The sequence below is a fragment of the Denticeps clupeoides genome, chromosome 15 (assembly GCF_900700375.1).
Source record: "Denticeps clupeoides chromosome 15, fDenClu1.1, whole genome shotgun sequence".
Taxonomy (NCBI): Eukaryota; Metazoa; Chordata; class Actinopteri; order Clupeiformes; family Denticipitidae; genus Denticeps; species Denticeps clupeoides.
The window spans coordinates 2,485,548-2,495,298 of NC_041721.1; the positions used below are offsets into that span (position 1 = coordinate 2,485,548).

The following is a 9,751-nucleotide window of genomic DNA, read 5'->3' on the forward strand; positions in this document are numbered from 1 at the left end:
AAATGGACCACAGAATAACCCATGTGCTGCAAAGTGTTACATGTCGACTTGCACAATGAACACAACTTGGTGCGAAGTGGCGGACGCGGATTCTGAAACATTTATAAAAAGTGCAGTTAAATGTCGGGACGAGCACAGTTGTGTCTGCATGTGTTTTTTTGTTTTTCTGCCATCACTTCCTGTTGCTAGGATACAACAGTCACGGTTGAAATATGAGGATCTGGCAACGTATGTGATGAGCGCTGTCTTCGGGGCACTCCTGAAGGTATTTTATTAAGAACACAGTGCTTCCTGCAGGACAGACCGAGATGCAACTGCTCACCCTTTAGCCTTGACTGGGGACATTTGAGATTGGAACACGCAGGACAACCTTCACACAAGTCAGGGGTGCATTTACTCTCACAATACGGGTCATTTAAATCAATCTAAGGCAACAAAAGTGCCATTATGCAATCCTAATCCTAATTCCAAATCCAAACAAGGCAAATTCCTTATAATCCTAATGCAGCCACTCTGTAGTCTGCATCTAAATAAGTCCCCCACTGAATGCAATCAAAATAACCATGGATTATTCACCACACACACACACACACACTGAGAATAGTTCTTCTCCTGGTAGCCACACTACTTCCTTGGGGTGAGGATTTTCAATCTCCCTGCTTGAGCAATGATGTTCAGTCCCCCATTATAGCTGCACAGTCACTGCTGGAGCTTCTTCGGGATTCCAGCTACAAAGAGAACCTACAAAGAAAAATATTGCATGTGAAGATGGGATTAATGCCATACTTATCCATAAAGCAGCATTCAACCACATGACAAATGCAAACAAACTGTGGCTTCCCATGCTTCTTCCAACGTTTAACAATAATCCTAGGGTTAGAATCGTGCATGCTTGGTTTTTATCGATTTAGCTGAAGCTGAGTGACTAATAAATATCATTAGCACATTTGTATTGAATTATTTATTAAATTGTATATGTTTACTTCATCTCCCTCCAAGATAGTGGAGATCTCAGCATCATCAGGCTTATCAGTGCTTGAGATCTTTCAATAAATTACAAACAAACATTTAAAAATTTATCCCGTTCCCCCTTTCTCGGGGCTTGGAGCAACATGGGCGATAAAAATACAGAGGAGGCAATAAGGGAAAAATCTTCCCAAAAAAAAAATCTACGATTCACATAGAAAATGGGGACGTTCTGAGGACCTTTTATAAAGAATAACATCTTTGGAAACACTGAAGCATCACAAATTCTGACTTAATGAAACCAAATCAGAATTATCTATGAATAATTTTGTCTAGTTTTAGTCGGAATTATCCAACACTATTATCAATGATTAAATTCTATTTAACCCAGTTAATATAGTACAAATACCTGGTAGAACAGACGAAAACAACATAGTCAAACCCATTTCATAATTAAAACAGGGTTATCTCATTATTATTGTTACCTTATAGACTCAAGAATACTCGCCATCCACTCCAGACATGGAAGATGCCTTGATTTGTTCTGTGTCACAAAAGTGTACCGAGGACTCGACGTCATCTGTGCGACCAGATGGGAGACAAGGAAACAGAGATACTGCATTAAAATAATAATGCGATATTAACTAGTTTTCGTCAGCGAAAATAAAAAAAAGTTTTAGTCTTTTTTTTTTCGTTTCCTTTTATACAATATTACTTGATTTATTTCAATATAGTTATTGTCACTATAGTGTCTCATTAGTCTACTGGGTGCATTTGGTCTAAATCCATTTCGGTCAAAGAAAAGAAAGTAAAGTGATTGTGAAGTGATTGTCACATGTGATACACAGCAGCACAGCACACGGTGCACACAGTGAAATTTGTCCTCTGCATTTAACCATCACCCTGAGTGAGCAGTGGGCAGCCATGACAGGCGCCCGGGGAGCAGTGTGTGGGGACGGTGCTTTGCTCAGTGGAACCTCAGTGGCACCTTGACGGATCGGGATGCAAAACGGCAACCTTCTGATTACGGGGCCGCTTCCTTAAACGCTAGGCCACAACTGCCCCTTTAGGAACGATGCGATAAAAGAGTGAGGTCTCAGCTGCATTGCAGATGTCTTGATTTTATCACTTGTTGGCAGTAGTTGTGCCGTGCAGGTCAGTGATGGTAAATTGAGCCTAAACCCTCAGTTATTCAAACCAAACACGCCGCGCCACGAGGCAAGTTCGCAGCCAATTTGCGGAATGGATGATGTGCGCTTAACCTGGAAAAAGACAAAATCTTCGCAACCCTCATCCCCGAACACCGCGGCTCAAAATAAATCCCTGGAATTAGCATTCCCCCGACAACGCCGCTATTCTTTTTTTTTCTGGTTATTATCAAGAGTCTGGGTGTGCACAGCAGGAGCGCTGTGGCAACAACGCATTTGTCTTCATGGCCATTTGCGCCATTTTCCCTCAGCCCATAAAACCACCTAAATGACACATGCAGCATAATCCATAACCACGGAGCGGCATGGAATCTAATGGGAGCAACGTGTGGAGTGTAGTGTGCGTTGCTGATCTTATGGAAATAGCACGTCAAAACAGAAGAACAAATCAGGACATGGAGTTAACAAGTCCTCCGAAACACTGCACCAGCCTCAAGTACCAGAGAATAATCTCTTTTGGAAGTTTATCTTCTCTTAAACCTGATAAATTGGTTCTACGCGTTGCGAGCATTTCAAGACAAAGAGATGACAAAGAAGCCAAGCTGACCAATCACAGATCTTGACATTTTAGGCCAACCCAAGACCCATTAACATCTTGATCACGATGTGATGACCGGAAGCAAATTTGTGATTGATTGATCATTTGTGTGAATATGGTCAATGACACTTGCGACAAGCTATCTGGCAAACCCTACTGGCCACGTCCATGACCAGTCCATTTCTTGACCCACAGGTAGACGTCACTTCCACCCCCCAACGAGAACTTGCATCCAACATTTTAATGCTACCTGACATGAACGAACATGGCCCAGTTTGAACAATGTATCGCTGCTCTAAGATGTTCATTAGATGTTATGGGAAAGCAGCCGTGATAATTGGTCCCCAGACAGCTGCACCAATGCCGGAAGCAAGTTGCTTCATGGGAACTGGTTCTCGGTTTCGAAACCAGAGGTGCCACCAAGCTCATCTGCACCAGAGCAGGCTGTTGCGTAAGCGTGGTGCAATCCTCTGAGTAAGATCCACCACAGGTCCCTCAGCTCTAACCCAGATATGACTCCACGTCCCCGACTGCATCCTGTGGCCCCTGGGAGGCTTTGCACATCAAAAGAGTGACAATACGTGGCATGGAGTGGAAACACTGGGCCAAGGTGATTATCACAGCAGCTGCCATCCTGCATGAAGAAGATTGCTTTGATCTCCTGCATGAGTCACTTGCGCCGTGACATCTTTGTGAACGGATGCCAAACGAGGCACGGCGTTCACGTCACAAACAAGTCAAGTCAACTAAACGACTTCTTAATAAAGCGTAAAGAGAGGCGAGTGGCACCTCGGACCAGACAGACGGCGAGTGCCGCGATGGCCATCATCAGTCGAGCAATCGAGTATCCCCAAAAGGAACACATTCAATCACCAAGGCAATTGCTTCCGTAAAATGAACCCTAATTTAGTGTAACGCCCAGGCTTTATTTAGCATTTCATTTGCATGCCGGTGAAAATGGAGCACGGCGCTCAACATTTCCTCAATGAATCCAGGATGAGGTCAGGTGACAAAAATTACAAACACACGGAAAGTTTAAAATCACTTGTCACACAAAAAATAAGATGGAACCTAAGGTGGAACCTCAAGAAAATGTTGAAATTCACATTTCTTTTTTCCCTCCCTGGTTTAATACGGCTCGGAAATTTGATGACACTTTTCTAACTGGTTTGATTAATGAGTTTTCAGCTCCACACTCTGGCTGGAGCTCATTCTCCTGGAGATGCCAGCACGAGCAGGAGCCATGCCTGGGAGAGTGATGGGAAGGCAGGTGATCTGGCAATCTGGCTCCAGCAGAGAATAATTACCTGCACCGGTCCTAAAAAGGCGTAGAGATAAATATTACGTTTTCATTCGTGAGAAATGAGGAGAGGAAACACTAAATGTCCAACTATGAGATTGAATGTTAGCATCACAACATTTAGAACACAAGGAGTTTTGCATTATTTTGTGGAAAATTAATATATAATGTCAAGGACATGTGTGTGTGTGTGTGTGTGTGTGTGTGTGTGTATATATGTGTGTGTGTGTGTGTATATATATATATATATATTTATGTGTTTTTATATATATACATACATACATATATATATATACATATATATATATATATATATATATGTGTGTGTGTGTGTATTTATATATACACACACACACACACACACATATATATCCAATTACATATACATATTTCAATTGGATGCCTTAGTAGAACATCTTTAGAATTACCCGAGAAAAATTTTTTTTCTTAGCTTATGTTAGGCACCGTCTACAAACTACGGCAAGTGGTGCAAAACGTTTACAGAGCAAGAAAACTCACCTAATTACCTTCTTGTGGCAGATCATTGCATAAATCTGAGAAAGACAGCACTACCGACTGAATTATAGGTTTTGTTCGCCTCTTAACCAAGTCTCAAATGGCCAGATTAATATATCTCATGTATAACCAGGCTCGCGTTTATGAATATTGAATTTGTGTGTTTTTTTTACTGCCTAAAAAATAAATCCATGAATGTCTTCAAGCATGTAAAACCCACCATAATACAAACAAACAACCCTTCTCCGAATAGTAAGTCATGGAGCTGATGTATGTCCTTAAGGTCCCTTATTCCCTCAAGGCCATTCCAAAGGGCCACAACAGGTGTTTATTTACTGAATCATAAATGACAATATTTCTGTGGTGTATTCATTTATCATGCATGCTGCTCTGGGCAGGAGATAAACAGGCAACAATGCAAACAAACACTCGTTTATCTGTATTTTTAATAGCAGGAACATCGCCTGTGAACACGCAGATGCATTATTAATTGTTGGTGGAGTCGTGATGTTCTCGCAGTGTCGAGTCCATCGTGCCTTGATCGATTCTTCTCCACGGCTGGAGATAAAACGGCTCGCAGGAAGGAAGACGGCGACGGGGGGAACGAAGAAATACAGAGTCTGACAGAGCCATAAAGGACAAACACAGATAAGAAAATAGCTTCATGTTGCACGAAGAAAATACAAAAGGCGCATAGGAAATGGGAAACAATAAGAGGGCTGGAATGGGCATGGCTGTGAGCTGCAGGAAGCCATCCATCACTCCGGCTCCTTGCCACTTTCGGCCGCACTGTTATTCCATCTCAAAAACACAACACCGCACTCAAATATTTCACTCGAGTTCCACAAGCGTGCCGGCGTCTCGCTGGACGATGGCTGTCCAGCCCTTCTGCTGCACATTCAGGTGCGAAGGCAACCGGGCCAATCAGCAGCAGCGTCATTTCAGATATTATGGATCAGGAGTCTGATATGATTTCATCCAATCTGCTGTCAACGTCTACTCCTTTGCATACTAAGTATTGGTTTTTATACAGAGGAATCAATTAAATGATTATTATTGGACAGCGTGCTCATAATCACATTACATGCATATATATACAGTACAGGCCAAAAGTCTGGACACCTTCTCATTCAATGTGTTTTCTTTATTTTCATGATCATTTATGTTGGTAGATTCTCACTGAAGGCATCAAAACTATGAATGAACACATGTGGAGTTCTGTACTTAACAAAAAAAGGTGAAATAAGTGAAAACATGTTTTATATTCTAGTTTCTTTGCTCTGATTACTGCCTTGCACACTCTTGGCATTCTCTCGATGAGCTTCAAGAGGTCCTCACCTGAACACTTTTTTTTTATTTCTGTTAATGTATTCTATGCATTTCATTTAAAATTCTGTAAAACCGCCAAAATGTTACGTCCATGTCACTCTTCACATATTTCATACATATTAAAAGAATGCGCTTCTGGATAGAATGGAGAAAAAATGCACAGTGACTCATTTTAGTTAATTTCATGCAGATTTTCTAAGACTCCCCACACCATAATGGACCATATCTGAATAATTACAGATATGAATGTTTTTGTAAATATGAAGACCACAGTGAGGAAAATAATCACATGCGTCTCTGTCCATTCCCACTTGAATCCTTTTCTAAGGAGTCCACATAATGCATAAACGTCCCCATTCCCACCCAGAAAGCCAGCGGGAAGACGACATGAAAACAAAACACACACACACACACACACACACACACACACACACACACACACGTGCATAGAGAACGAATCAAGGCCATCCAGCTCAGCCTGCTGCGGCTTTTTAGACGTTCCATTTGGACGCCATTCATCAGACGGCCTGTCACCCCCCCCATCCCGTCCACCAGCAGACACGCCACCCACCCCCCCCCATTCCAGCCAGCGCTCGGAGCCCGACGCTCAGCCCGGCCCAGAGGGGTCCGGCAAATTGAAATGTCATTTCAGCCGTAACATGCACATGACAAAGGCTGCTTCTGCAGGAGCTACACACACACACACACACACACACACACACTCGCTGTGATTGATTTCAATGTTCTTTCGTCGGCCTGCAGATTGCAGAGATTACACTTCAGACTAGACTCGGTGTGATGGGCTACAGAGAGACGAAAAAGAGGTGTTCTCACAGATTAATCGTTCTCCAGCCTACATGAACAGAACGCCGGACTCCCTACACCCCGTCCCATGAGGGAACTCCGTCCGTTCATCTCCCCGCTCCCTGGATGCCTGTTGCTGCGAATTACAATCTGGGACTCTCACTATGCAGCCGGACTGGGGGTACCGGCCTGGTCCAAGTCATCCAGCAGGACGCCACATCTTGTTCCAAGGTATTGGCTTGGGACGCAGTTGTGTCCTTTTGACAGCACAGGTGGGTGTTTTAGTCCAGAAAATTAATATATTTCATTCATGGAGCAACCAAATTAATAATTCATGACTGATTGTGATGTAAGATCATGCTTTTAGTGTAATGCAGGAATTTTCCAGGCCAATGACCAGTCTGCTGTGGGTCTTCATGCACTTCAGATGGGTCGTGCAGCATAATGACAAGCGTCTCCCTCATTTAAAAAAACCCCACACAGCTCTGGGCTTTTCTTTTATATACCGTGTTGAAGAATAGTGAGGAGCTGCCAAGGGCAGTTAATGAGAGCCGCTGAGAATGGGCTTTAACTCCGAGTAAATAAATTTCGCCCTGCATCAAAACCGCTTCCTGGTGCAGCGGGCGGGACCATACGCCTCAAACAGCAGGGAATGCTGGGAAGGGGCTTGTGAATTTTGCATTCATATATGTTTATACTTTAAGATATCTTATGCTAAATTGTTAAAGCATTTATATATTCAGAATTTGCCTAAATAGATGGATAATAACAAGACGTTGCTGCTTGCTGGATACCTGTATTTTGTAGAGGAGGAACTAACCCCCCACTCTGCCATTTTGTTGGTGTGCAATTATTTCTGAATCCTGGAACATTTACATTCACAGCATTTATCAGACGCCCTTATCCAGAGCGACTTACAATCAGTAGTTACAGGGACAGTCCCCCCTGGAGACAGTGTCCTGCTCAGGGACACAATGGTGGTAAGTGGGGTTTGAACCTGGGTCTTCTGGTTCACAGGCGAGTGTGTTACCCGCTAGGCTAGTACCACCCTAAAAGCACCTGGAAGATGAACGTTAAGTTTTTAATAAAATGAGTTTAATAGGGGGGGGAAGCCTGTAGGCATGATTGACAGCTCTCGCACACCCTACTTCTTCATTCTGTACGATTTAACCCCCCTCCTGTTGATACGTGACACGCCCAGGTGTAGCGCAGCATCCATCTCCACCCTTTCTCCTCTGTTCCCTCTATTCTCTAAACTCCTAATGCCCCTTGTACACAAACGTGACCACGCCCTCTACCAACACCCACATGCAGGTCATCAGGCGCTTTAATTCCAGTCAACGTGACCACGCCCACTACCAAAACAAACATGCAGGTTATCAGGCGCTTTAATTCCTGTCAACGTGACCACGCCCACTACCAACACCATTATGCAGGTTATCAGGTGCATTAATTCCAGTCAACGTGACCACGCCCACTACCAACACCAACATGCAGGTTATCAGGCGCTTTAATTCCAGTCGACGTGACCACGCCCTCTACCAACACCCACATGCAGGTCATCAGGCGCTTTAATTCCTGTCAACGTGACCACGCCCACTACCAACACCATTATGCAGGTTATCAGGTGCATTAATTCCAGTCAACGTGACCACGCCCACTACCAACACCAACATGCAGGTTATCAGGCGCTTTAATTCCAGTCGACGTGACCACGCCCACTACCAACACCCACACGCAGGTTATCAGGCGCTTTAATTCTAGTCAACGTGACCACGCCCACTACCAACACCAACATGCAGGTTATCAGGCGCTTTAATTCCAGTCAACGTGACCACGCCCACTACCAAAACCCACATGCAGGTCATCAGGCGCTTTAATTCCAGCGAACGTGACCACGCCCACTACCAACACCAACATGCAGGTTATCAGGCGCTTTAATTCCAGTCAACGTGACCACGCCCACTACCAACACCAACATGCAGGTTATCAGGCGCTTTAATTCCAGTCAACGTGACCACGCCCACTACCGACACCAACATGCAGGTTATCAGGCGCTTTAATTCCAGCGAACGTGACCACGGCCACTACCAACACCAACATGCAGGTTATCAGGTGCTTTAATTCCAGTGAACGTGACCACGCCCACTACCAACACCAACATGCAGATTATCAGGCGCTTTAATTCCAGTCAACGTGACCACGCCCACTACCAACACCAACATGCAGATTATCAGGCGCTTTAATTCCAGTCAACGTGACCACGCCCACTACCGACACCAACATGCAGGTTATCAGGCGCTTTAAATTAAGCTCCAACCACAATGAAAATATGACCTGATGTTATAATTTAAGTTTCATGAGTAAACAGAGTTGTCAGGAAAATTCTATCAGCCTGCAGAAATATATGCAAAACAAGCACATAGCGTGGGTTTCTGCATGTTGAATGATCCCATCTCGGACAGACATCAGAGGGAACGTTCCGCTCTGGAGCTCGGGCCAGACGTCTGGAGCAGCTGCCAGCGTGGTAATCACGGGAATAAAAAGCCACGGAGCCGTTATTGTCTGCGGCAAGCGCCTCGCAACAGAGGGCCGGTGATTACCTGGTTTGTTCTGGGGTGGCGAGGCATCAGAAGGTGTCTGAAGAGGCCGAGCTAGCGATTGAACTCAAACTGAACTCCCTCGGGCCAGCCTGTTGCCCATCTTGTTGCTTGTGAGTCGAGCTGGGTTTGAGCGAGGGACGTTAAAGATGCTTTTATGATGCTGAGTCACAGAATGCTGCTTTCATTACAGCAAAGTCTCTCTCTCTCTCTCTCTCTCTCTCTCCTCTCCTCGCCAGCTGACTGGACCACGTCCAAACATTCAACTTAAATGCCACTTCCAGACGGAAGGACAGGAATTTTCTGGGCTCGGCTACAGGTTCGCCCACCTCGACATTTACAGACTCTCACTCACCCCGTTCCACATGAGCGAGAGAACCGCTGCAAGTGGCTGAATTCATCATCCGACCAGTCCAAAATCTCATTATAGATTCAGTTTTAAATATGCACCTCTATAGCGCCACCAAAAGGATTCATACGGTTATCATTT

General features: G+C 44.4%; 1 long non-coding RNA gene across 1 annotated transcript; it reads right to left on the reverse strand.

The window, feature by feature from the left end:
* Positions 1 to 633: 633 nt before the first annotated feature.
* LOC114764318 (uncharacterized) lies at positions 634 to 9,387 on the reverse strand. Its single transcript, XR_003742493.1, has 3 exons — positions 9,265 to 9,387; positions 1,452 to 1,546; positions 634 to 741 (listed from the first exon to the last, which is right to left on the reverse strand). It is a non-coding gene; the product is annotated as an uncharacterized LOC114764318 (long non-coding RNA).
* Between the last annotated feature and the right edge of the window lie 364 nt (positions 9,388 to 9,751).